The sequence below is a fragment of the Puma concolor genome, chromosome A3 (genome assembly GCF_028749965.1).
Source record: "Puma concolor isolate L17-30 chromosome A3, mPumCon1.1.hap2, whole genome shotgun sequence".
Lineage (NCBI taxonomy): Eukaryota > Metazoa > Chordata > Mammalia > Carnivora > Felidae > Puma > Puma concolor.
This window is the reverse complement of record NC_141669.1, coordinates 122,122,296-122,147,550: the sequence shown is the minus strand read 5'-3', so window position 1 is coordinate 122,147,550 and position 25,255 is coordinate 122,122,296.

Here is a 25,255-nt window from a genome sequence, read left to right as displayed (position 1 = left end):
CAGTTACTTTCTGAGCACCTACTATGTGCCAGGCCCTGTCCTCAGTGCAGGGATTATACGGGTGAACATGGCCCCTCCTTTTGTGGAGCTTACAGGTTAGGAGGGCACAGGACATTAAAAGTTCACCCAGGCACGCGTGTCATGGAGTTACGATCACCATGCTCGTGACGAAGGGATTGTGCAGGCAGCTGTGAGTGTGGAGCTGGGAACCTGCCCGATCTCAGGCTTCAGACCTTGGGCTGTGGGTCAGCCCTCCAGGCTGTGGCCAGTCCTTGTCGACCTTCCCATCCAGGCTGGTCTGCCTGACTGGAGAGTGGGGGGCTAGGGGCTGGAAGCCAGGCCAGGGACAGCCTCTCAGGGGCCATCAGATGAGTCTGTGCTGGTTCAGAGATCCAGGGCCACACGTGGGGCCCGCCTGTGTTAATGCATAAGTTGTAGGGGTCTGAGGCTGGTGAGGCCAGGGCTGCCTGGAATGGTGGGTAGAGAAGAAGGCAGGGCTTGGAACGTGGCCACAGACCACTGACCCCTGGGCTTGTATCTATCTATCTCCCTCGTTGAGGCTGGGCTCAAGACTACCCTGTTTGTGGGAGTGAAGCTAAGCCAGGGTCAAGGCCCTATGGCCACAGGTGAAGGGACAGAACTTGGGGCAGGGAGAGAGATATGTTATTGGGCTCTGGAAGTCCTCTCTCTGTTTCACGCTGGTGTGAGCCTCCTCATGTGGCCTCCTGGGTTTTCCTGGGCTGTCTGGTAGCCCCGCCCTAGGCATCCAAAATGATGGAACAGAACAGGCTCCTTTGCAACAGACCCTCAGGGGCGCAGGAGATTCTCTGTGCCTCAGCTGACTGTGCTGTCTTATCCAGCTAAAGGGGTTTTGCGATGGGGCCAGCGGGGCCAGAATGAATCACACAGCTGAGACAGGCGGTGGAACCACAAGGCAGGGTCTGGGTGCCGATGTGAGAGTCCCAGTGGACCCCCAGCCAGTGAGGGACCTGGGCCAGGAATGGTGCTTCCACCTGGTGGCAAGTTTTGAAACTGCTTCTGGATCAGATGCCAGGTCTCCTGGAAAGGGGCTGTCACCCCTCATCCCCTACCCCACCCACAGACCAGCATGGACTTCAAGATCTCCCTCAGACCTGGCACTCTAGAACCCTCCAATATGGAGTGTGCGCATACACCTGGAGCCACGTACAGGGGCCGTGACTCATGATAGGGATCGACAGGAAGTATGGTGCTGGTTAACTCAGGTTATCCTATGCGGCTTCTCACAGACTGGGCACCGTGCAAACTGGTCCAACATGCAAATGCACAAGCTCCTTCCCCAGGCACTACTGATTTCTAGCTACCAGACCATGGTCATGTGGTACAGCCACAGCAGAGGGTTGGAGGTGGGGTCACGAGGAGTGTGTGTGGGGGGGGGGGGAGGCAGTCACCAACCTTGAGACCAGCCAACCTGAAAGCCAGAGTACTCACCTGAAATCCTGAACTCAGGCTTGCAAAGGTTATTCTGTTTAACGAAACAAGTGACCTAAAAAAAAAAATTCTTTGAAACCCATTACGTATGTCTCCCAAGCAGTTGTCTGTCTTGGACAAGTTCTAGAAGGAAAGGAAAGAAAGAACAAGATCTACAGAAACACTGGTAACATTGTGGCCAATGTTTTCCAGAACCTTAACTTGGCTTCAGCCAGGGTAAATGAAGTAGTAAATGAATTTGTTTTTGTATACATTTTTCATTAATAGAAACGTGTGCCCTCCTTACTCCCATCAAAATGATGGTGAAATGTCCTTGAAAGAATGCGGTCGCATACCTCAGGGGAGCTCGAACATGCATCACTTTGAGATGCATATGCACCGGGAAGGTTATGGCTGTTTGTAGGAGTGAAACTTTGGAAACCACTCGGGCTTGGGTAAATAAACTGTGTGTGGCCAGTGTCAATGGTATGATGGCCTCCTTAGTTAAAGCAAATGGCTCCATGTATCGACGGGCAAAAATCTGAAGAGGGATATGGAGTTGGAGTGTTGCAAAAGCATATATCCAGCATACTGGTTATGGGTTTATCTATGTGTAGTAAAAAGTGAAAACCTGGCCGTGTGACACATCCATTTGCTGATGAACACATAAGCGTCTCTTTGCCTGATTAAGGCCTGGTCACCTTTGGGATCCCAGCTTAATACATCACTTTTCCAGGAAAGACTCCCCGGACCCCCAGGCCAGGTAAGCACCCTGATCTCTGGTCTCAGAACCCATTCCTATCCAGTGACATCTTTTGTCACTGCTGTGTATTTATCCGTGTGATCCTTTGACTCCTGTCCCTCTTCCCCGCAAACTTCATTCAGGCAGGGACCCTGGCCACCTTCTTCCTAGCCCAGCATCGAGTGCCCAGAGATCACCTAAAAAATACATTTGTGATTCCTGTTCCCCAGTGAGAATGGAAGCTTCATGAGACGAGGGAGAGGGTCTGTTTTCTTTCTCACCGGATCCCCTGAGGCTTAGCGATTGGGAGGGAAGGCTGTGGCACCAAAGCTCAAATCCTGGCTCTGCTACTTGCTAGCTGTGTGTCTGTGGGCAAGTCACTTTGTGTCTTTGAGCCTCAGTGCCTTCATCTGTAAAAAGGATGACAATCCCTTCTTTGGAGTGTTGCTAGAATTCAATGATATGAAAACAACTCATTGAAGTGTGGGGATGGGGTGGGGTGGGGGTGGGGGTGGCCTGGACACTCTGCCCTCTGGGGCCTGCTGGGCCATCTCCCATACTACCACCAGGTGGCGCTGTAATCATTCACAAAGGTGATGCTCAGCCCATCAGCTCGCAAAGCTTCAGAGCGGTTTCCAGCCTCCCTCCCAGTGGGAATCCTATTTGTGGGTCTTCAAGTGGCCATCCCGCGTTTGCCATAACCTCTCAGTGATGGGGAGCTCACTGTTCCCAGGCTGGAGACCCTTGTGGGGTTGGTTTCTGAAAGCCCCTGTCCTCTGGGTGGGGGCAGCCAGACGGTAGGGGACTGGGGAGCCCAGATGCAAAGTAGCTGGCAGATGTGGGTGGGGCCAGAGTGAGGCAGATGAGACACCCAGAGTGCAAAGCTTAAGGAGGCTTGTGCATGTGTGGAATCTGACCACTGCTGGTGGCCTCAGCAGGACGCCTTGGGCTGTGCTGTGGGCCAGTCCAAAGCGTTAGCCTGCCTTCCACTCACCCACACTGGCCTAGAGAGCTCACGAGGTGCCCCGCTGCATAGTGAATCACTTGCTTCTCTGAATAGCCTTAACTGGTAATAGCTATTATTATTTGTCATTTTCAGGTAATAAAATTGACACAGAGACAGGTTAAGCTTGCACCTAAAAAGTGACAAAGCTGGGGTCGGAACCCGAGCCAACCCTGCCAGTTTGGCTCTGGACGCCTGCCTCTTGACCATATCCTCCACTGCTGTGCTAACCTGTCATCCTTCTCTCCTGTGACTGGGTCCCCTTTCCGCCCATCATGTATTTATTGACCCGTCTCTGCGTCCCAGCGCTGTGTCAGTGGGGCCCAGTGGGGAACAGGGCCAGACCCTGCCCTGCCCTGGGGAGTTTATAGGCTGTCTCCTTCAGTCCCTTTTTCCTAGGACATCCCTAGACCTTTGAGTATGGGTGCCACAGGCCTGGCCTCCGGGGTTTTGGGGAGGATGGTGCGACTCACACCTGGGGAGCTGCGGCCTGGCATCCAGGGAGGGGCGGGGGAGTGTCCCCACAGTGAAGCTCCCTCCAGCCCGCGTGCCCCGATCCCTGGAGCTGGGTGCCTGGCTGCCGAGTGGAGAGTGGAAGAAGCAGTTCAGACCCTGCCGCTACTGGCCTTGAATCTTGCTTTGGCACTGTGACCGTCCTGGACACGGGATTTCCAGCAAGCCTTTCCGAGTTCTCTGTCTGTAAAACAGGAATGACTAATACCATTCCTGGGGGGTCCTTGGGGTTGCCATGTGAAAGAACAAGGTTGAGCACTTGGCACATGAGAGGGGCCTTTGTCAAATCTCATTTCCTGTCCTCAAGAGGAATCGAAGTCCACACAGACCCAGGGATCAGCACCTCTGGAGGTCTGGCCTCTTGCCTTCTCCCAAGGAGGGCATGGACCCAGGAGGTTACTTCTTTTGGTTCCTTTCTTTGTTCCTTGAGCAAGAGGGGTGCGTTTCCCAGCCTCTGGGCAGCGGCCTCGATGTTGGATGTCCTGGTGCCCCACAGAGGGCTATGTCTGGTCTCTCGTCACCCAGGTGTGGGGTCCCTGAGCTTCCTCTCTGCGCCTGAGGCCTCCCCAGAAACCAGAGGCCCAGCGGGGAGCTGAGGGCTGAGTGGCTGCCAATGGCTGGGAAGCCGTGTCTGACCCAGCCCCCTCCAAGGTCTGGGGATGTCCTGGCTCCCCCTCTGTCCCCTCCCCTCCCCTGCTGCTCCTGCCCACAGACCAGAAGTGAGGGCAGAGCTGTGGCCCTGCCCTGGGCTGTTGGGACTGGGTGAGGCAGGCAGTGTGTGGTGCCCAGGGACCAGCATGAGGGCAGCTGGACAGTGAGAAGCGGCTGCTCAGGACTCTGACCTAGCAGGTGACATCATCCCTCTCCCATAACTCCCCTACAAGGTCGTGGTGCCCGGGGCCTCATATCGGTCAGCCAATGCTTATGCTTCTCCACTGGGTGCTTGCATTGCACATTGTTACCGACACCGTGGTCACTCCTGCCCCTCCATTTCGGAGATGGGGAAACTGAGTCTCAGCAGCAATGAGACGTGACCGAACCAAGGTCTTGCAGCAAGGAGGTGTCTGAGTCCGGCGGAGATTCCTGCCCAGCTCCGCCTGCCCATCCCCCTTCTACCCTTCCTTCCCCCTCCTTGTCCCCTGCCCCCCCTCCTCCTGCACTTAATTTTAATGGCCCTTTGATTGCATGCTTCTTCTCGAGGAGAGACTAATCATTATTAATGAATTTGGGCTGCTCCAGTGTAAATGAGCCAATGGGGCTGGGGGCAGATGGCGTGAGGAGCAAGGGACAGGCAGTGGGCATCTCCCTTTGGGCCAGAGAACCCAACAGAGTAGCCTGTCCTTAGCCATTTACTTCTCTTCCCAGTTAAACCAGATCCTTGGCTAGAAAGGAGGGTGCTTAGTCTGTCTGCCCGCCGCCTGCTGGTGGAGAGGGGGTGGCTCATGGAGCACGGGGAGGACCCAGCCTGAGAACAGAGGCCCCAGAACGGGCTGGGTCCCCCCCCCCCACCCATCCAGCAGCCCTCCTTTCAGCCTGGGGGGGGGTGCGTGGGCAGCTGCAGTGGGGTTCCACTTCTCACCCCGCACACTGAGCCGGTCTCTTGGCAGCAGCAGATTTTAGGAAGGCTCACATGACTCCCATGGTTTGGGATTTGTTTTCCAAAATCAAGAGGAGAAATAATCCCAGTGGGGAAACAAAACAAAACAATGGCAAATAAAACCCAAACCTCTCTTAGGATCTTTGAGTCCCCAGCCCTAGCCTGGCTCTGTGTGGACTTCCTGGCGTGTGACCTCCTTCGGCACCAGCCCCCTGGGTCACACAGAGCAGGACTTGCCCCCACTCTAGGGGTGGGCTCGTAGCCAGCCCCAGACCTCTCTGCGCCTCGGTTTCCCCAGCCTTGTGTCAAACGGGGATCATGCTGTGCATACACCCGGGTTTGGGAGGCAATCGACCAGATGGGGGGGATGGATGCATTTTGCAAACGAGGTCTTCTGATGATAATTTTATCATAGGCAAGAGACAGACACGCTCACTCACACACCCCCACATCACTAATGGGGCCTCCCTCGGAAGGTGCTCCTCGATTCTTGAGACGGCGTGATTACTCGCTGGGTTCTGTGCAATTATTTAATCAAGCCCGACCAAGTCCTCAGTGTGGAGCTGGGCGGCTGACCAGACCCCGTCCTCCCCGCCTCCCCCAGGAGGTGCAATCAGTTCGAGCTGCTGAGAGGGAGCCAGACCTCAGGCTTCTTTTGTGAAACTGCCGGGGTGAGGGAGGGAGGGGTCTGGGTCACCTTGGGCTTGCTGGCTGAAGAGGGCCAGGGGGCTCCTGCACCCCTCGTTTCACTTTGAGGACGCTGGGGACCAGAGACGACAAGTAGCACAGGACTCCCCCAGCCCCTCAGCCAGACTCGGCTTCTGGGGCTCTTTCCCCCTTTTGCTCCCTCCTCCTTCTTTCCCTCCTTCCTTCTCCCCTCCCTCTCTCCTTATTCCTCCCTTCCTTATTTCTTCCTTCTCCCCTCTCTTCTCTGCTCCCTTCCTTCCTTCCTCTCCTCCTTCCCCTTCTTCTCTCTTCCCCTCCCTTCCTCTCCCCTTCCCTCTCCTCCTCCTTTCCTTTCCTGTCACTGGCAAGCAAACAGATAAAACACATCAGGTGACAGTGCCCCTTGACCCTCCTCTCCCCTCCACTCTCCAGAGGCAACCCCAGCTCCCTGTCTAGAGGGAGCCATCCAGCCAGTCCAAGATGCCATCTTGCCAACCAGACTTTTCTCTGTGCGCTCAGAACCTTAGAAATAGTTTTGGTGCTTGCTTTGTTCACATACACACTCCTGATGCTGTCTAGACCAGTGGTTTTCATGTGGCGGGGTGGGGGCGCTTTACCCCCGCCCCCCCCCCCACGGGGACATTTGGCAATGCCTAGAGACATCTTTTCGTCATCACGACTTATAGGGCAGCTGCTACAGGCATCCAGTGGGTGGAGGAAAGGGGCCGTGCTAACACCTGCAGTGCCCAGGGAATGATCTGGCCCCAAAGTGTCAGCAGTGCCGAGGTTGAGAATTCCCTGCTCTAGAACGTTCCTTCTAAAAAACATTGTATTGTGCACACCTTGGCGGTGAGTAGGTATCTCTCCCTCATTCTTTGTACCTCAGCAGAGTCTGAGCATCACTGTCCACTTACCTAATTCTGTCTTGACAACTTTCAGAGCGCCTCTGATGTTTTTGGATTAATGGAACACCTTGCTCACACAGCGTGTGTGAGTGGAGGGGTTCCCGCTGTGGACGCTGGAGAGGGTGATGGCTCGGCCAAAGAGCTGGTTGTTGGTTGATAGACTCCTAAGTACTCACCTGGAACTTCTGCGTGCCAGAAGCGGCTTGTGCTTATTTCAATTTTTATTTTCAATTTTAACACTACCCCATGCTCTCCCACAAAGGCTGTGCCAGCTTAGCTTCTGACTTTCTCTACCACAAACCCAAAGCTCAGGACAGATAATAAAAAAAAAAAAAAAGTTGGTAGTTATAGCTGTTATTTCCCCAAGAGGACTAAAAGGAAACCTATCTTTTCAGGGTGGGTGGGAGCCACAGCCCTGTGACAGTCCCATCCCTGCCATGGACCCCCCATACAGTCATCGTTCAGACTCATACCCCACCCCCCCCCAGCTCTGCATAGCCCCTGGGGAAGGACAGGGGCAGGGTGAGGGTCCCCATTTTGCAGATAAGGTTTGGCGAGATTGAGTGGTTTGCCCAGTAGCTCTGGAAAGTCACGGCCTCCTGGAGCCCCCGGGGGGAGGCCTTCAGGACCCAGGGACATCTAGCAGGTGGAGAACAGGTGGGCAGAGTGAGGCTGGCCATGGTTGTGGACCCTGGGAGTTCCTGTAAGTCTAGTCTGTTGGACACTCTACGAGCTCCCTCACAGCCCTCCGGGTTGGGGTGCCAGGTTTTGCAGGACATCTGTGCAATATTTGGGACGTTCTTGCGCTGAAAAATTATTCATTGTTTTCTGAGATTCAGACTTGTATTTTAACTGCAACTCTACCTGGGGCTGCAAGGAAGGGGAAGGAGGGCCCTCTGGAAGGTTCTCACTAGCCTGAGATCTCCTCCTTGGGCTGTTGCTGCTGGCTTTTCATCTTTCCTCTCCCCGAGCCATCAGCACCCCCGGGATCTTGCCTTAAGGCTCCCTTTCCCTCCAGAGAACCAGGAGGAAGATGGGGGAGCAGATATGCTTGGTGCACTGTCTTCTCTGGGGGCAAGGAGTGAATGGCTGGGACCAGGTAGCCCCTCCATTTCTCCCCTGTCCCCTTCTTCTCCTCTCCCTTCTCTCAGAGCCCCAGGAGCCACATCTGAGAGCTCGGGCTTGCCCGTGGATGAGCGGCGAGGCTGGAAGCAGAGGGTGGTGAGCAGCCCCGATGGCCACACTGACCCCACCTCCCCACATCATCCATACTTAGAGCCAGCGGCCACTGCAAGTGTAATTAGTTAATAAATCACCCCGAGTGATAAATAGAATGATAGATGCAGGTTTCACTTGATCACTTTTTTATTAAGGGGAAATAAATCAGCACCACATTGTTGCTATAAACCTTTCAAACTGGTCAGATCCTGGCTGGTAGGAGCTGATTAACATGGCCACATGTAGGGACCATTTATAGCTGATCATTGAGATCAATCAATCCCTGTCATTTTCCCTCCTTGGAGGAGGTGGCAGAAGACAGATGCTGTTCCATCGTTCACTGTTCCCCCAGCTTCCTGCTGCATGGCGGTGAAAGAAGAGCGTGTGAGCCTTGGTGATGGACAGCCCAGGTCCAAATTCCAGCTGTGCCACTGACCAGCTGGGTGAGCCCAGGTGGCTATGGCCTTGTCTTTGAGCTGCAGGATCCTTCTCCCTAACAGGCGGTCGACCGCAATGGTTCCAGTTCCGATCGTGGGTAGAGATCTCTGCCCTGAGCGTCCGATAGAGCAGCGGATCTTACTTCATGGTCTTATGACCCCTTTCCACACTTAAAAATGATTGAGGACCCCAAAGAGCTTTTGTTCACGTGGTCTACATCTATCCCTATTTACTGTATTAGAAATTAAAACAGAAAGTTAAAAGAATGTTTTTCGAATGCGTTTATGGTAACAAGAACCAACCCGTTACATGTCTGTATAAATCACATTTTCAACAGAAAATATCTGTATTTTCCCAAACAAGGAAAGTGCCAGAAGAGTGGCATTGCTTTATGTTTTTGCAAATTAAAAAACACTTCTGGCTTAGGGGCGCCTGGCTGGCTCAGTCGGTTAAGCGTCCGACTCTTTGGTTTCAGCTCAGGTCACGATCTCACGGTTGGTGAGTTTGAGCCCTGTTGTCGGACTCTGTGCTGACAGCAGGGAGGCTGCTTGGGCTTTTCTCTCTCCCTCTCTCTCCGCCCCTCCCCCGCTTGCGCGCTCTCTCTCTCTCTCTCTCTTTCTCTCTCTCTCTCAAAAATAAATAAATAAACATGAAAACATTTTTTCTGGCTTGGGGTACCTGAGTGGCTCAGTCGGTTGAGTGTCTGACTTTAGCTCAGGTCATGATCTCACGGTTTGTGGGTCTGAGTCCTGCATCGGGCTCACTGCTCTCAGTGCAGAACCCGCTTCAGATCCTCTCTCTCTCTCTCTCTCTCTCTCTCTGTCTCTCTCATTCTCTCTCTCTCTCTCTCCCCCTCCCCTACTCACACACTCTCTCTCAAAAATAAATAAACATTTAAAAAAATTTAAAAGATTTCTGGCTTATGGTGAGATCACGACCGGAGCCAAAATCAAGAGTCAGACACTTAACCGACTGAGCCACCCAGGCGCCCGGGGATAAGTTGTTTTGGTTCAAATGTATGAAGGATGCCTCTCTCAGATACACAGCTGGATAAGGGAGGAGTATTTTAGTAAACTTTTCAGGGGATTGTGGCTTCCTCACATAAGTACCCTTTGGAAATTCCCACCGTATATACTTGGGAGTGAAGGAAAGTAAAAAGACAAATAACATCTTAGCATTATTACGAAAATAGGCTTGACCTTGTGGATCTCCTGAACCGATCCCAGGGATCCCTAGGGGTCCTCAGACCGTACTCATCTCAGAACCACTGGGATGAGGCCGGATGGAGAAGGGGTTGGGTTGTGGAGGTCGTAGTCCTGTGTCCGGTGGATGTCATGGCAGATCTCACAGAGTTCTGCCTCCTCTCCTGCAGCCCACCTAGCCTTTGTGGACGTGGTGCTGGACACCTCCCAGTGCCCCCAGGTTCCCTGGCTACTTTCCCCCCTGCTCAAACCCTGCGCACTGACCCATTAGGGACCATGTCACGGAGTTCCTTGCCATCCGCTCTCTGGAGGGGTTCAACCAATCAGAAGTTCTGGCTGGAGACTGTAGTGGGGAGGAGCGGGAGGCTGGGGCATTTATTTCTCCCACGTCTCCCCTGCATCGTCCCTACCGGGGCAGGGATGGGAGCCACGTCTGTCATCAGTTTCCCCTTTTCCCTTTCTATCTCAGTAACCGTTTCCCTTCTCTTCTCGTCCCTTGGGTCTCCTCACTGCTGCTATCCTTGGGGGCATGTCACCATGGTTGGTTTTTCTATATCCTGCTCACTTAAAAGAATTATACTCCCCTTGATTACCATCTATTTCCTGTAGCATACCCATTAATGCACAGTTTTCTGGGAAAATTTCCTTTTCTGGATTAAACTGAAGGAAACGCACTGGGAGAAGAAGAGAATACTCCCCCTCCCCCCATCTGAGTACCTGGGCTTCCTAGTTCACGAAGCGCCTCCCCAGATGTCATTTCATGAGCTCCTTGCCGCTGAGAAGCCAGGCTGTGCAGGAAACAGGCTCACCTAGGACGGATCTGCCTGAGGCCACACAGCAGGGGGAAGTGGTCTTGTGTTGGGGTCCCGTATCCACCTTGTGGCCCCCCTCAATTCCAGGAGTTGTGTGAGCCCAGTGCAGGGGCTGTGCTTCCCCCCCATCCCTCCAGCCCTGACAGCACCAGTCGTGAAGCCCCGTCCAAGCCCCTCACCTTGTCTTCTGCAGCCAGAGCAGGAGCACCTCCTTCCAGCTGGGTGCTCCCTAGCTGGGTGCTCCAGCTTTAACTCTGCCCCCTTGCGTGTCCCAGGGGAGCCTGAAGCTCCCTGCTTTTGACCAAACACCCTCTCTTTTCACGACTTCATGCTTTTGCCCATTTCCTTCCTTCTAGCTGGTGGACTTCTCCCACCTGCTCTCCCTGGACAAACACGTGCTCATTTTTTCCTCTTTCCAAAAGCTTCCTCTGACAGCGGCTCTTTTTATTTTCCTGCAGAAGTTAAGTCCTCCCTCCTGTGTGTTCCCATTGCTCTGTGCATATCTTGGGTCTGTCAGCACCACACGTGTCATAGCAGCCCCCACCTCACGATGCCCAATTCCCTTGCCTACCAAGTGTGTATATCAGCAAGCTACGGCTGTGTAACAAATCAATCCAAAACCTAGTGGGTTAAAACAACAACTATTTATCAAACTCATAATTCTGCAGGTCAGCTGATGGTTTGCTGAGCAGTTCTACACCTTTCAATTGGGGCCCTTCCATGTCAGTTGATTATTGACTAAATTTAATAATGGCCTTGGTCGGGATGACTCATTTTTGTCTCTGTGGTCTCTCATCCTCCAGCAGGTGAGGCCAAACTTGTTTTAATGGTGGCTGAGCAGTGCTCTAAGGGAACAGACAGAAGCATGCAATGCTGCTTGAGGCCAGACTCAGAACTGGCATGATGTCACTTCCAGCACATTCTGTTGGGCAAAGCAAGTCACAAGGCCAGCTCAGATTCAAGGAATGGAGAAGTGGACTTCATCCCTTGTTGGGAGTAGCTATTAAGTCACATTGTGAGGGATGTGGATATAAGGAGGGGGAAAATTGGGACCACATTTACAATGAATCTATCACAACTTTGATTATCCATACAATGTTTGTTCTTAGCACTATAAAGTGATCCCTATATGATACAGAGAAGCAACATCACTGTATGAAATTCACACTGTGTACTATTTTTTAAAAAAGTGTCTTCATTTGAGAGAGAGAGAGAGAGAGAGGGTGAGCAGGGGAGGGGCAGAGAGAGGGGGACAGAGGATATGAAGCACACTCTGTGCTGACAGCAGAAAGCCTGATGCAGGGCTTGAACTCATGAACCACAAGATCATGACCGGAGCCGAAGTCAGAAGCTTAATGGACTGAGCCACTCAGGTGCCCCTACACTGTGTATTATTATTATTTACTAGCATCTTAAGTATAATAATTGAAGTAAATCACTCTCTTTTTTAAATGTTTATTTATTTTTGAGAGAGAGAGAGAGAGAGAGAGAGAGAGAGAGAGAGAGAGGAACTATGAGCGGGGGAGGGACAGAGAGAGAGGGAGTTGCAGAACTCTAAGTGTGCTCTAGGCTCCACACTGTCAGCACAGAGCCCAACTCACAAACTGTGAGATCATGACCTGAGCCAAAGTCAGATGCTTAACTGACTGAGCCACCCAGGCACCCCTGAAGTAAATATCTCATACAAACATGAATAAAATAAAAAATTGAGGCAAAAATTGCAACAAATGAGAAATAATGCTTTTAAGATTCTAGTGCACATGGGTAATTTTTATAGTCCAAACTCTTGACCAAGGCCTACAAGGGTCTACATGGACTGGACCTGCCAGCATCTTTTTCAGTTTGCACTGTTCTAGCCACATTGGCCTTTTGTTCAGTACCTTGCCATTAAAATGCTTCCTCCAGCCACAGGGCCTTTGCACATGATGCTTTCCTGTGCTAAGACCACTCTTTGCTGGTGTTTCTGTTAACTTATGTCTCCCCTTTCTTCACATTTTAACTCAACCTCTTCTCATCTTGCCTGACTAGACTGACTTCTCCTATTAATAGGCTTTCAGGGTACTCCATTCTGCTTCTTACAGTTGTAATTTTTAATTTGTATTTATTTAACAAACACTTACATGGAGCCTACCAGGCACTGTTCCAAGTGTGTCATAAATGTTAAATCCTTAACACCACCATAAGGTAAGTACTGGCATTCTCTCCACCTTACAGATGATGAAGCTGTGGCACCAAGAGGTCCAGGGCCTTAGTCATGGTCACGCAGCTTTGACATGCTGGAGCACGGATGGGTGTAGACTCAGGAAGCCTGGCTTCACTACCCCTCCTGCCCCGGTCACCATTCTGTGACTCTTTTGGTGTAACTCTGTTTCTCCAAGCACAGTGTGAACCTGAGGCAGGCAGGGACCACAGTTGTCTGATACTATTTTGCAGCCTCTGGGTCGAGCACCATGTTCGGCACACTAGATGCTCAGGAAATATTTGCGGAAGCAAAGAACGGGAGACATTAGCTGCTTGAAGCCACAACTGAGAGGAATTTTCTGGAGCACCTCTGAACTGCAAGGCTGGGATGTTTCTCTGCCACCGATCTCTCCCTTGAGGGGGTCCTTTCTGCGCCCTGGGGACCCTCCCGCAGCCCCCAGCCTCCACTTTGCAGAACCCCTGGGCCCCGGGCATCTCCTTTTCCACGTGCATCTCTGGCAGGTGTTTTCTCTGCAGGGGCCCTGAGGACATTTCCACGGTGCCAATTCCCACTGGCTTTCCAGCCATCCCTGAGTGAATGACCCTGCTAAGGGTGCAGTTTTCTCTCCCCCTTGCCCTAACTTTGATTTGATCAGGCCAAATCTGAAATGATGTGTGAAAGTAATGATATTTTGTAATTAAATCTCTGGTGACGGCCGCCGCAATTTGTGCTACATGCATTGTTCATAAGGAAAAAACGCATCAATTCATTTTCTGACTGGCTACTCCAGGGACTGGCAATTAGAAGCAGCTCATCTCTGGTTGCCTCGCATATTAAAGAGCTACTGAGACGCAAAGAGAATTTGGGAGGGTTTTTTTTTTTTTTTTTCTCTCTCAACCTTCTAATAATGTTAGCTTAATTAGGGAGGCTCAGTGATAAAGGGAGAGTTTTGGATGATTTGAGCATATTGTGGTGGACGGAAAAAGAGCAAATAAAGAGAAACGAAGGTGTCGTGCAGAGACCGGGGGCTAGAAAATCGGGACCGTCCATCCCGAAGGGCTTGATTTTGCTGGACCAGGGCTGGCTATGGCTAAGTACAAGGGCACCCGGGAGGGCTGGGCCCGTGGATTTAAGCCAAGTGCTTTTGCCTTCCCCTTCTGGTTGGATCTTTTCTCTCTGTTCTTAGTTTTGCAATTATGAGTCAGAATGTGTCTTTTTCATTTGTGGTCCTTCCTCCCCTCCTGACATGATGACTCTTCCTTAAGAAGTTTTTTTTTTAACATTTATTTATTTTTGAGAGACAGAGCACAAGTCGGGGAGGGGCAGAGAGAGAGGGAGACACAGAATCGGAAGCAGGCTCTAGGCTCTGAGCTGTCAGCACAGAGCCTGATGCGGGGCTCAAACTCACGAACCGTAAGATCATGACCTGAGCTGGAGCCAGATGCTTAACTGACTGAGCCACCCAGGCACTCCTTTGATGGATCTTCTAATATGGTTACTGTTGTTGGCATTTGCTCTGGACCAAGGTACTGAAAGACTGTTCTTTTTCTTTTCTTTTCTGTTTTTTCTTTTTTCTTTTCTTTTTTTCCCTTTCCTTTTCTCTTTTCTTTCTTTTCTTTTCTATAGACTTTACTTTGTAGAGCAGGGTTAGGCTCACAGAAAAACAGAGAGGAATATACAGAGTTCCCACATTCCCTGCTACAAGGAAGCCTCTCTTGATATCAACATCCCTTCCCAGAGTGGTAGGTTTGTTACAATTGGCAAACCCACCTGGACAGTCAGCATCACCCAAAGTCCATAGGTGATTTTAGGGTTCACTCTCATGTTGTACATCCTGTGAGTTTGGACAAGTGTATCATGCCATATGTCCATCATTATAGTGTTAAAAATTTTTTCAATATTTATTCATTTTTGACAGAAAGAGACAGACAGAGCATGAGCGGGGCAGGGGCAGAGACACAGAATCTGAAGCAGGCTCCAGGCTCTGAGGTGTCAGCACAGAGCCTGACAGGGGGTTCGAACCCACGAACCGTGAGATCATGACCTGAGATGAAGTTGGACGCTTAACCAACTGAGCCACCCAGGTGCCCCGTCCCCATCATTATAGTATTATACAGAATAGTTTCACTGCCCCCAAAATCTCTATGCTCCCTCTGTTCCTCCCTCCTTCCCACCAAACCCCTGACAACTCCTGATCTTTTTACTTTTTCTACATTTTGCCTTTACCAGAATGTCATACAGTTGGAATCATACAGTATGTAGTCCCCTCAGATGGACCAATAATTCACTTAGTAATATGCATTTAAGGCCATCCCTTTTTTTTTTTTTCAACGTTTATTTATTTTTGGGACAGAGAGAGACAGAGCATGAACGGGGGAGGGGCAGAGAGAGAGGGAGACACAGAATCGGAAACAGGCTCCAGGCTCCGAGCCATCAGCCCAGAGCCTGACGCGGGGCTCGAACTCAAGGACCGCGAGATCGTGACCTGGCTGATGTCGGACGCTTATCCGACTGCGCCACCCAGGCGCCCCAAGGCCATCCCTTTTTTAAGGCTTATCTCAGACCCCAGGAAAGCCATTCTCCATGACACCCCACCTGCCATGCTTTGGAGCCTTTGGTTCAGTCTGTGCAGGCCCCAGGGACTGTTTGATGGTGTGGGCAGAGAGGTGTGTGTGAGAGACAGATGATGGGGGATGGACTGGGAGGAAGGTGCAGCTAAGGCCCAAAGATCGAAGAGGAAGAAAGGCAAAACTAAATGCTGACGTAGATTCGGTCAACATTATTTGCGCCCCTAGGGTCTGCCAGACAAGGTGCTGGGCTAGGTGGTTTCCTATATAACTTTTAAGTTGCCCCTTGGGATAACCCCTCTGCCCAGAGAGTGAGATGGCTAATAGAGCTTATTTTACAGAAGGAGAAACTGAAGCTCAGAGAGGTCAGGTGCCCTGTCCAAATCTTACAAAGGCCGTGCCAGGTCTAAGCCCGGGTTTATCTGACTCTGGGCCAGTGTTGAATTTCCTGTAATGACAGGAATGTTCTACATCTGTGCTGCCCAGGGTGGTCATGGCTTAGCCTGTTTGGGCTGCTTTCACAAAATACCAGCATCTATTTATAAACAACAGAAACTTATTTCTCACAGTTCTGGAAGCTAGGAGGTCCAGGATCAAGGCGTTGGCCTTATGTGATGAGGGCCCGCATCTTGGTTCACAGATGGCCATCTTCTCACTGTGTCCTCACTTGGCAGAATGGGCAAAGGAGCTCACTGAGGTCTCTTTAATAAAACCACTGACTCCATTCATGGGGTCTCCACCCTTATGACTAATCACCTCCCGAACACCCCATTCTGAATACCAACACATTGGGAATAGGTTTCCCCGTATGAAATGTTTTTTTTTTTTTGGGGGGGAGCACAAACATTCAGCCTATAGCAGTGACTCGTAAGCACTTGAAATGTGGCTAGTGCGACCGAGGAGCTGAATTTTAATTGTATTTAATTTTAATTAATTAAAATTTAGGTAACCACATATGATTACCGGCTTTCATAGTGGACAGCCCCTCAGCTGCCACCAGCCCACTGGTTTCCCAGCGTGGTGAATGGCAACACCATGACTGACTTGTCTTCTTAACTCTTCTCTCCCCAGGAGCAACTCTGCCTCCGTACTGTGCCATTCTCTGAGCGCGTCCTGGAATAAGTCTTCCACTAAAAGTTGTGGGATAAATACCTGCTTGTGCCAAGGGCTTAACCTGCATGCAATCATGACTCTTTTCAACAAGCATGTGCAGTGGCTCCATTATTATTCCCCTTTCACAGTAAAGAAAAGAAAGGCTCAGCAAGGCTGACGGCTCCTGAGTCACACAGCTGGTAAATGTCTGGGCCCGATTTGGAGCGCAGGCATGTGTGTTCCAAAAGCCCATACGTTTTCCTGCGCAGCATGTTCAGGGCCAGTTTGGGTGGATCTCCATTACAACTGCTAATCTGCTGACCCCCAAAATGCTGTTCTTACTCTGTCTCGTAGACATGGATTCAAATGCAAGGAGATGAACTTGGGAGGTGAAGACACCATAGGGGGCGAGGAAGTGAGATAGGTAGGGGGAGACGGCCAGTGAAGGGTGCATGATCATGCCGGTTCCCAGACAGTGAGACTGTAGGAAGCTGCACAGCATACCACACACAGGCTTATCCAGAGGGAGCTGGGGGTATTTATCAATCTACTCAAACTGCTCCTTGGTTGAGAGCTGTCCTCGGTGTGTGGGTGTCACCTCCGTCCTGTCACACAATGGACAAAGTGGATGCAATGGCCAGAGGAAAGTCCTCAGGCAAAGAAGTGGCAAAAACAGAATACCGTGGAAGTCCCTTACACTTGCAAAGATCCTGGGGTCACTGTGTGTCTGGGGTCCCAGTTCATCAGAAGGTGAGGTGGTGCTTCTCCTGGTTCCAAAGGTCTCTACTAAACTTAGAGAACAGAGTTGCCTTTTAAGGGGTTTAGCCATTAACAAAGCAGATGGGTGCTTTGCTGGTGATCTTTGAAAATTGGAATCTATTTGCAATTCAGAAAGGGGGGGGGTAGCGATCTCTGCATATGTATAAAGGATGTGTTTTCTAAGAATCTTAATGGTGTAAATAAGGTTTAGGTGCATCTTTAAACCTACTTTGTGAGCATTCCCAAGGTCTTTAGAATTGCTTGTCAGCATATAAACAACTCGTGGATTACAAATTAGTCTTCTATTTCACTAAAGCATGCCCCCTAATCACTGATCACAGGCAACCCTTAGCTCAGTTTGAGTAACTGCAAAGCCCTTGAAAAAAATGTGGTTTTTGTGTATATTCAATAAAGCAGATTTGGTTCTAAACCCAGCATGACCTCTGCATTCTGAGTTCAAGTTGGAACACAGCCCTTTCGACCAGAGCATCTTCACTGTTAAATTGTTCAGATTTAGTTTTTCCCACAGATTTTAACAGAGTAGAAGCTATGGTTAAGACTTGCTAGACATTTCATCTTGGGTTCTTACTGCTTGCTGCCCTCCATTTGGAAACTAGCGTTTGTTTAGCATCTATTCGGTGCCCGGCTCTCAATGAGTCTCTCTTAGCCCCTTCCATCCTGGATATTTGCACTGCTGTTTTGCGGTGAGCCCTCCTGCCACGGGGAAATGGACAGGAAGACTCCAGGGAATGTCCACGGGGTAAAATGTGCTACAGAACTGGGGGCTACTCCACTGGTTCTCAATTCTGGACAGTTTAAAAAGAAACTGATGCCCAGGCTACTCCCCAGACCAACGAAGTCAGCGTGTCTGGAAGTGGAACCTGGGGCAGGTCTTTCAAAGCCGAGAACCACAACATCTGAGAGCACAGGGCCTCTTTTTTTTTTTTTTTTTTTAAATTTTTTTTTCAACGTTTATTTATTTATTTTTGGGACAGAGAGAGACAGAGCATGAATGGGGGAGGGGCAGAGAGAGAGGGAGACACAGAATCGGAAACAGGTTCCAGGCTCTGAGCCATCAGCCCAGAGCCTGACGCGGGGCTCGAACTCACGGACCGTGAGATCGTGACCTGGCTGAAGTCGGACGCTTAACCGACTGTGCCACCCAGGCGCCCCATAGGGCCTCTTTTTCAATGCTGAGTCCTAGCAGCCAATGTAGAGGAATCAACAAGGACACCAGAGCCAGGTGGAGCTAGGGTGGAGTCTTGGCTCTGTTGCTTGTTAGTTGTGATATCGGACAAGGTATCTTGTCACCAGGAATCCTCTTTTTGAATGGATGATGATAATGCTCCTAATAATAACTAATACTAAGACTTGACTTGCAGGGTTATCCTGAGGACTAACTGGGACACTCAGGCATTCGAGATGCCTGAACAGTGATGCCCCCATTAAGTGTCACAGCCCCAACCTCTTGCAGCCCCATCCAAGGTGGCCCGGCTCTCACCCTGCATGGAAGCCCCTGGCTGACCCTAAGCCCCAGTGCTGGCCACCACTTTGGAAGCCGCCCCGTGTGCTGGTGCCCGAGCCGTGCTCAGCCGGGCCCATCTTCTCCCGAGGAGGATGGCATCGACATCTCAAAACAGTTTAATTATTCTGCGGCTGCCTGGCTATTAGCTGCGACAAGAGAGCTCAGGGCTATTTTTCAGCATTAATTTTCCATTTGAAATGAATTCCTTTTGGTTACACTTTTTAAATGTTTCTTTTAATTAGACGCAATTACTTCAGAAGAATTGCTTTTATTCCTCAGCCTGAGATCCCAGTGATAAAGTCGCTATCTGGCCCCACCGAACGGCCGGGACGGCTCATTTAGTTGCCGCACTAAAGTATATTGAACTAGGAAATTATACAGCGAATCAACTATTAATTCCTTTTATGATCGCTCACTCTAACATCTTGAATGAGATCTTCAGGGGGAAATTTAGTCACAATAGAGATCATTGTTCTCCACCTTCAGCCGCCGGCCCAGTTCGAGGGGGGGCTGGCAGCTGGGGGGCTGCCCTGGTACTGGGGGACAGGATAGCACGAGGGCTCCTGGCTTTCCTGAGGTTTGGGGGCTGGGGCTGGTATGGGACCAGGGCAGCTAAAGCCCCTTGGCCAGACTGGAGGGGGTGTCCCTTGGCCCCATGCAAGGGGAGGGGGCTGTGGCTATGCAAAGGGACAGTACAGACAAGGGCTCACATTGAAGGGTGCATATTTTGAGGATTGCTTTGGTTCGTTGTTCAGTGTTCCTGGAGGGAGTCTGGGAGTCAGTAGGTGGCACTGTTCCCTCTGTGTTGGTAACTTGGAAGGCCCTGGAAGAGCTTTCGCGGCCAGAGTCAGAGAAGCCTTTCTTTAGAGGCTTTAGTCCAACCCACTCTTAACAGATGAGGAAACTGAGGCACAGAGGGGTACACAGTCACATGCAGACCAAGGCTGAACCAGGCCTGTTGATCCCTGGCCAGGTCTCCAAACATGGCCCCTGGGATTCTCTTGGTGTGGCAAGCCTCCCCCACGGTGCTGGTTGGCTGATGGCTTCTCCTGGAATGGGTGTTGGTGAAGGCTACAGGTTCACTCATCTAGGACTAGTCGGCCACCTGTGCACCTGAAGATATTGCACTCGCAGCTGGCCAGATGAGGTAGGGGTGGGCAGGACCACAGGGTGCCCCTCTGCACTTGGAAACCACGGGGCTGCAGGGGCTGGGGTTGGGGTGGGCAGAGGAGGGCCCGGATGATGCCAGTGACCACAGGACAGTCATCCCTGCCTCCACCAACCCTATTGGACACCAGCTGGAAGCTAGGCACTGGGATGGTGGTTGGAGGGATGGGACAAAAGAAATACTGCCCCTGACCTCTAGAACACATTCACCCCAAATCACAACATGGTGAACGTGTGGTATTGCTCCTACAGGAGCTGGGCTTTGAAGGATGGCTAGGAGTTTGCAGGGGAAAGGGCATTCTGGGTAGGAGGTGCTGCAAGGTGTTGGGGGAGTGTCCTGGCCCTAATACCCTGGGCCTTCTGAGCTGGTGGGGCTACCCTGCAGCACGTAGGGCTGCTGGCCTGACCCAGGCCACGGTCACCTCAAGAGCAGGGGCACAGAAGCCCAGACAATGAGCTGAGGAGATCATCCTGGTAGGTGCTTAGGGGGCTCTACAGACTGTGTGAGTGCTCCGTAAATGCTAGCTGTTTTTAAGCACTTCCTGCCTGCTGTGACCCAGGCCTGCTCAGAACTGGTCCATCGTCCTTCCCCTCCATCTTTTCTTTCCCCTGTGCAGCCCTCCCCTCCCCCATTGTTGTGTGGCCTTGGTTTTCTCATCTACCAAGTGGGAAGAATAATCATCCCCACCTCAAAGAAGGGTGGTGAGCAGTAAAAGGAACAAGGCACATAAAATGCTTTGGACATAGTAAGTGCTCAATAAGCGGTCATTTGTATTATCCTTCAGAGCACCAGGCAGTGGGAGGGGCTGAAGGAGGAAGGGGGAGAAGTGTCTCACATCCGCCCTCCGCCATCAAAAGCACATGATGTGTCCTTCCTCGAAACCAGCACCAACTTCTCCATTAGGCTCAGGAGCACCATGCTAATACCTTAGGGGCCAAAAATGTTTTAATTTCTTTTTATCTTATTATTATTTTTTTACTGTGGTCATAACACTAACATGAGATCTACCCTCAACAAATTTTTGAGTGTCCAATATATTGTTGACAACAGGCACAATGTTGAACAGTAGAGTTCTAGAGATTATTCATCTTAACTGAAACTTTTTGTTGAAATATATTGGATATCTGTGCTCGCTTCGGCAGCACATATACTGAAATATATTGGATATAAAACATTGCATAAATTTAAGGTGTACTTACCTGAAACTTTGTGCCGGTTAAATAGTAACTCCTCCTTTTCTCCCTCCCCACCCCGCCCCTGGCAAACACCATTCCATTCTCTGATTCAATGTATTTGACTACTTTAGATACATTTTATTAAATGGAATCATGCAATATTTGTCTTCCTGTGACTGGTCTATTTCACTTAGCATAATGTCCCCAAGGGTCATCATGTTGACATACAGCAGGATTTTCATATTTTTAAATTTCTTTTGAAATCAGAAAAAAATTAACTTTTAGAGAAAACAAAAACATTTCACTTTTTTTTCTCTTATCAGAAACAAGATTTGGGGGCACTTGGGTGGCTCAGTTGGTTGAGCACCCAACTCTTGGTTTTGGCTCAGGTCATGATCCCAGGGTCTCAACCCAGGGTCTTGAGATGGAGCCCCGTGTCAGGCTCTGAGCTGACAGCACAGAGCCTGCTTGGGATTCTCTCTCTCCCTCTCTCTCTGCCCCTCCCCCACCTTGTCTTTCTCTGTCTCTCAAAATAAATAACCTTAAAAAAAAAGAAACATGATTTTTAGGACCCATGAAAATATCTATTATTGGGGGAGGGGCCGAGAAAAGCAAAAGTGTCTCGGGTCCACAGAAGTCATAAGGCAGCCCTACTGGAAACTTCACCGGGGCCTGCCTTTCTGCATTCCCCCCCCCCCCCCCCCCCAGTTCTTTCCTAACGCAGGCTGTGTTTGCCTCTCTCCTGGACAGTGGGGAGGGGCTCCCAGTGGGTGTCCCAACCCGTCCTCTCAAATCCTCGTGCATATGCTTCACAGTCTGTCAAGATCACAAATCTGACTATAAGCTGACTATATCTCCTCCCTGCTAGAAATCCTCCGTGGCTCCCCACTGCCCTCAGGACCGAGTCTGAACTCCCAGGGCAGGGCACACAAGCCCCAGGTGGGCAGTCCCGTGCACACCTCCTGCCATGCCTCTCTGCAAACCCAACCTCCATGGCCTGAGCGAAGACATACCCCTTTTGCGAGCAGCCGTTCAACACTGGTCCTGGCCAGGATATTGTGTCCCATGGGGAGCCATGGACCATCTCTCAGAGCCCTAGAACCAGGCCTGAGGCTGGCTGAAGTGAAGCCTCTTACTCCTTCCCATGCACAGTGAGGCGAGCCAGGCATGGTGTCGTGAGGGCAACTGTTTCCTGGGATGCAAAATTTCCTGTGCTAACATCAGGACAGTCCCAGGCAGGGACGGCTTGTCACCCTAGGCTGCCTGTGTGTGATCGGAACACAGACACATCAATCATTTCTCCTGCTAAAGACACCAGCTAGTTATCACTTTGCCTTTGAATAATCTTTGTCCTGTAGCACATTTCTGGGGGGAGCCAAGTTTTGACCAGTTCAGCCACCTGGGACTGCTGGGGTGACTGGATGATTAAAACACCTTTAGCTGTGAGTCCCAGGCTTCCAGGTGAACTGAGTTCCACAAGGTCCACAGCAGGACAATGCGTAACATGTTAGGGTCATCAACAGATAATTTTAAGCAGCTCAAAAACTGAAGCTCAAGTTTTTTTTTTTTTTTAAATGTTATTATGTTTTTTTTCAAACGAATGCTAGCTTCAGAAAGCGAATATCTGGGTAGGAAAAAGGGATGAGATGTTAAAATCTTACACAATGGAGGTGTTGACACAAGCGTGGGCAGTTATTGTTTGGGAAAGGCAGGGTGAGGTGGGAAGGAGCCCTACCCACCTGGGTTTGCCATTTAACAGGTGGGCAGAAATCCTCAACCTCTCTGCCTTTTAGCTTCCTTATCCATAAAGTAGATTAAACGAGTATTGGGTTGTTCTGATTATTGAACAAGATCAGTAATGTGAGGTTCCTGGCACCTAGGAAGCTAATTATTATTATTATTATTATTGTTATTATTATTATTATTATTATTATTTTAAAGTTTATTCATTTATTTTGAGAGAGAGAGAAAGCGTGAGTGGAGGAGGCACAGGCAGAGGGAGAGAGGGAGAATCCCAAGCAGGCTTCATACTGTCAGTGTGGAGCACGATGCGTGGTTCAAACTCACAAACCATGAGAACATGACCCGAGCCAAGGTTGGTCGCTTAACCGACTGAGCCACCCCAGTGCCCCTGCATATGCTCTATTTTTTAAATGAAAAAAAAAAAAAAATACAAATGATCAGAGTCAGTAGGGTCCTGAATAGTTCAAATAGTCAACTGACACACTTTCTCTAAGCCAGTGGTTTGAAAATTCACGAGTTCACCGGAGACTCTTGGGTGGCTTGTTTGTACACAGATGCCTGAGGTCCAGTTCCAGAGGATTCTGGTTCAGCAGGCCCGGGAACCTGCACTTCTAACACGTTCCCAGGTGATGTGCATTCTGAGAGCCACTGTTGTGCTACAAACTTGGTAAACAAGGGACAGAGATTGCCTGTTCTGAAGCACCTCGGTCATCAGACACCCAGCAGTTACAGTAGGAACCTGTATGATGGAGGTATGAGCTTCCTGGACCTCTACCTCTAGAAAGGGGCAGCTGGACGTTGTTTTCTTCTTTGGCCTGGGAGAAAGAAGCAGAGTTTGATTAAAGAGAATTTGTGAACAGCGAGGTTTAATGAGGAGGAGAAGTACACAGCCACTTGAATTTGGTAAACCTCGCTCTAATTCAGTGGTTCTCACAGAGGGGTTCCCAGATCAGCAGCATCAGCATCACCTTGTGGTGAGAAATTAAAACCTGTGGGACCCGGCAATCTGTGTCTTCATAGGCCGTTGGGTGTCTGATTCTGATGTGTGCTCAAGTTTGAGAAGCACTGAGAGACTCTCAATGATATGTCCCTTCTCTTTTTGTTTTTAATTTTTTTAATGTTTATTTATTTTTGAAGGAGAGAGAGACAGAGCATGAATGAGAAAGAGGCAGAGAGAGAGGGAGACACAGAATCCGAAGCAGGCTTCAGGCTCCGAGCTGTCAGCACAGAGCCCGATGCGGGGCTAGAACTCACGAACCATGAGGTCATGACCTGAGCCAATGTCAGATGCTTACCTGACTGAGCCTCCCAGGTGCTCCGATGTGTCACTTCTTTATACACGGGAAACAGAGTCTCTAATGTGAGTTCATCTCATTTAAACAGAGAATTTATAAAAGGCACAATGGGTTGATCATACCGTCAAAACCCTGTGGGGAAGGTAACTCCTGATGGCAGCCGCGCAGGTACGGGTCTCATCCCTGCCTGCACATTAGCATCACCTGGGGAGTTAAAAAAAAATACTGCTGCCCAGGCTCTACCCACAGAGATTCTGCTTGAATGTGTCTGGGGTGAGACCTGAGTGTTGTACTTTTTTTAAATGTTTATTTATTTTGGGGAGAGAGACAGAGGGCAAGCAGAGGAGGGGCAGAGAGAGAGGGAGACACAGAATTGGAAGCAGGCTCCAGGCTCTGAGCTGTCAGCACAGAGCCCGACGTGGGGCTCAACTCACATACCCTGAGATCATGACCTGAGTCAAAGTCAGACGCTTAACCAACTGAGCCACCCAGGTGCCCCGAGCATTATACTTTCAAAAGCTACCCCGGTGATTCTAATGGACTGAGAACCACTGTTCTATGTAATCATGGATCTGTTTAATGTCTGTCTGTCCCAAAGGGCTGGAAGCCACACAATGATAGGGACCGTAAATACTTATTGAATCAAAAATGATTGAATGGAAGGTATTGTAGGCAAGCATTGCATATGGCGCTGGGGTGGGGAGGTGACTGGAATCTGCTGGCCTCTCCTGTACCCCTGACTGATGGAGCTGGCCTTCCCAGTGTAGGAAATGGCACTTATGGGGGAGGGGGAGGCTGAAGCATGTTCATGCAAAATCAATCAGCCCAGGCCGATAAACGCAGGTCAAGGGAGCAATGAACAACGCTGGAGAGCAGCCTTGAATGCCAGGTTAGGGAGTTTGGGCCTCTTCCTCTGGTTACCTTTTCTGGGATCACTGCTTCTGTTTTCTCACTTCTCCCCTCTTAGAGCTTAGCTTCAGGGTAGAGGAGGATTCGGGGGCAGGGTCTCCTATTAGTGCCTGCCCCATGTCCACTGAAGCCGGGGCAGAAAAGAAACCCAAGCTCCAGCTGGACTCCTGGGAACATATGGGCCTTGGAAATCATAATAAGAGTAAACCATCTTCTTCATTAATTGATTAATGTAATTAAAGAAAGATCAGTACATCGATGCCGACCACATTAGAGTTAATTTGTACAGGCAATT